General features: G+C 49.2%; 1 pseudogene; it reads right to left on the bottom strand.

Annotated features, from left to right (window-relative positions):
• Positions 1-248: 248 nt before the first annotated feature.
• On the bottom strand, positions 249-2,420 carry LOC149325403 (uncharacterized; annotated as a pseudogene).
• Positions 2,421-3,213: the final 793 nt, after the last annotated feature.

Here is a 3,213-nt window from a genome sequence, read left to right as displayed (position 1 = left end):
GCCTCGTTATGCATCCCGAGCGACCGTAATCTCTCAAATTGCGTCCTCAATTCTCCTCAAGCTTTGGACTGCTAGACGTGCTAGGCAGCCGAACTAAACAGCTTAAAAGCGAACCACTTGGGCTGAATACTCTTGATGGGGGGCTGAATGTGTCAAACGAAGTTTTGGATGGTTCGCAAAAGTGTCGTGTGCTCGGCATGAGCTTTTAGCAGCTCCCCATGCCTTTTCTCCTTCCTTTGTTTCTCTCTTCATTTTTTCTTCACTTTCTCGCTGTGCAGTTTGTTGATTTTCGCAGAGAACAACTGCATGTGTGGCACTCTATGGTTGCTTGGGCGCATCCTTCTGTCGGCCCTTTTCTTCTTGGGTTCTTCGAGCCGCCAATTTGTCTTATGAGCAGTCTCCCCCAAATGATGTAAGGAGCGGGGTATGATTACCCCTCGCAGAGTTCCCCAGGACGTCTGCGATGGTGAATGGTCGAGGGTCTTGCTTTAATTGCCGATGCGTCCTTATACCTCACTGTGTCCACACTACGCTGCACTTCCGACTCCAAGTTATCATCTATAGCTTTGGCTATCGAACTCTTGCTCATATTCCACGCGGCAGCGGGAATTCGCGGATCTATTATTGTGCTTATCTTCATTCCTCTTTCGCTTTAACACAGTCCTGAAGCGTGTTTCGCACTGCACAGCACTTGGCTGAATGCCAATAGTGTCGAACATACTGCAGTCACTGTGCTCGAACATAGCTCACTTGCTACGAAATGTCTTCAGTGGGCCGGCGTCTATGGCATACGTGCATAGCAGTCGAGAAGCAGCAGCTTTGTTTGCCTTTCATCCCATGCAGCTGCGTTGGAGAAGAAATAGGTGAAAAAAGCTTTTCTTGTCATTTGTGACTGCAAATCTCACAGTTTAGTTCGTTTAAATATACATTATACCTGGAAACTTTCCAGGCAGAATGTATTATTGAACCAACTGAACAACCACTAGAACTTAATTGTGAGGCTTTGCATCAATATCTTTTTTGTGTATGTTGTTTAACGCAAGGTTGAACTGTCAAGCTTGACCAAACAAGCATACATTATTCCATATATGCTCGCTATAACGATGTTCTTTCTCCGACATATAGGTTCAATGAAAGCATCCTGTTTGTGGCGACTTAAAATAAGCAGGCAGCTTCATTATTAAAGACTAACAGTGCCACAAATACGAATTGATTACACGCATGCAAGGTTCCTAATTCATCTCTGTAGACTGCATTGGCATTGCAGATGACATCTGCATCTGGAACGCGTCCGTTCACGCCATATTACTCAGCAACGTCTTCAGAGAGCGCTACTGCCCACTTCGATGTACTTGACCCCCAGAAGTCTTCATCTCTCGCTGGAAAAGAGTATTGCCATGTCTTTTGGCAAGAAAAACCATGACTCGATATCCGCTCCTTTTCGATGGACGCTCAATACTTTATGTACGATCACAACGATTCCTGGGTGTTCGATAGACAGCAACCTCTCGTGGTCACCCCAGATGAAATAACTTCGCAAGCGGATCAGTGATCATGGCCAACCGTGCCGGACAGACGAGATTAGTGGAATCAGAGTGGTATGTTCATGGTTTACCATAAACCTTGCATGGGACTGTCTGTAGCATAGTCTAATCCCCTTAAGCAATGCATTCCCAATGTTTACATGCTGCAAGATTGCAAAACAGAACTCATGGCCTCAAAGGCCTTAAGCAAGATCTATCTGAATTAGAGCAACCTGACCGGACTCATCTGTGGCGACTCCACCACCGAAAGCGCAGTATATATACATATCTATATATATATATATATATATATATATATATGTGTGTGTGTGTGTGTGTGTGTGTGTGTGAGAGTTTATATACTGCGGCCTCGATTACCACATGCGTCATGTGAGCCAGTTAAACCCAGCGCCACAAACTTCAAGCGGGATGAAAAAATGTTTGCAAGTATTTTATAGTGTTTACTACACAATCCAATTGGTCGGTACCCTTCGGCAGTCGTCAATCGACTTTTATCTGCGCTTTTCGGAATAAGCATGATAATGGTACGGTGTATAGTCACGATACGAAGACGCCGTTGTTTGGAAGCTCGGCAGTTGACGACGACGAGGACGTGGCAGTTTGTGCTGGCGTGGTTTGGTGTGCCTTCTGACTGCGGCCTGTTGCGCCTGCTGCTGGGCTAACCCCCCGTAATATCTGGTGGATGTGCTGGGTGTCACACCAGGACCCTGCCCTAAACCTCCGCAGCGGTCTTCAGCTTCGAGCCATCACTATGCCGTCCAACACACCTCCGGCCGCAGCACCACCACCAGCGCCGACCGTTCTCGTGGCGCACCCTCGCGACCCGTGCACCTTTTGTGGCACCAATGACGCCGATGTCGAGGACTGGCTCGCCATGTATGAGCGTGTCACTAAGCACAACCTCTGGGACGCGACGTTCATACTTGCTAACGTTATTTTCTACCTGGCGGGCACGGAGCATGTCTGGTTTGAGACGCATGAAGAAGACCTCACCTCTTGGGACAACTGCAAACAAAAGCTCCGGGACTTATTTGGCAAGCTGGGCGCTAAAAAAGACCTTGCTTCTCGAGCTCAGTCGTCTACGGAGTTACCTCTCGTACATCCAGGACGTCCTCGTTCTGTGCCGAAAAGTAGACAGCGCCATGTCAGAGACCGGCAAGGTGGGCCACATCCTGAAGGGAATCGCTGATGACGCATTCAACCTTCTTCTGTACAAAGATTGTGCAACGGTCGGTTCCGTCCTCCAGGTATGCCGGCAATTCGACCTGGCAAAAAACCGCCGTATTGCTTCTCGTTTCGACCACCTTCCGAACACGGCGGCGACATCCTCCTGCGAAGACCTGCCAACACTGCAACAGCCGTGCCATCCTGCCAATTTAACTAGAGTTGTACGCAGAGAACTGGAAGCTATGACTCCCGTCACCTTCGCCCCTCAGCCGGCCGACTCTACGATTGCGCTGATCCAGACCGTCCTTTGCCAGCAGTTTGCTAACCTGGGCCTCAATTCTGGTCTGCCGTCTGCGTCGCCCTGTTTACCAAACACCGCTCGACTGGTTGCTACTGCTTCGCCAACTTCGACCATACTACCACGTTACCGCTACCGGAATCCTGCGGATTGCCGCACCTCGGACGACCGCCCAATCAGCTTCACCGGTTCGCGTGTCGGCCA

This window comes from Amblyomma mixtum, chromosome 10 (genome assembly GCF_055824585.1).
Source record: "Amblyomma mixtum isolate Tamu chromosome 10, ASM5582458v1, whole genome shotgun sequence".
NCBI classification, from domain to species: domain Eukaryota; kingdom Metazoa; phylum Arthropoda; class Arachnida; order Ixodida; family Ixodidae; genus Amblyomma; species Amblyomma mixtum.
This window is presented reverse-complemented; position numbering and strand designations above follow the sequence as displayed.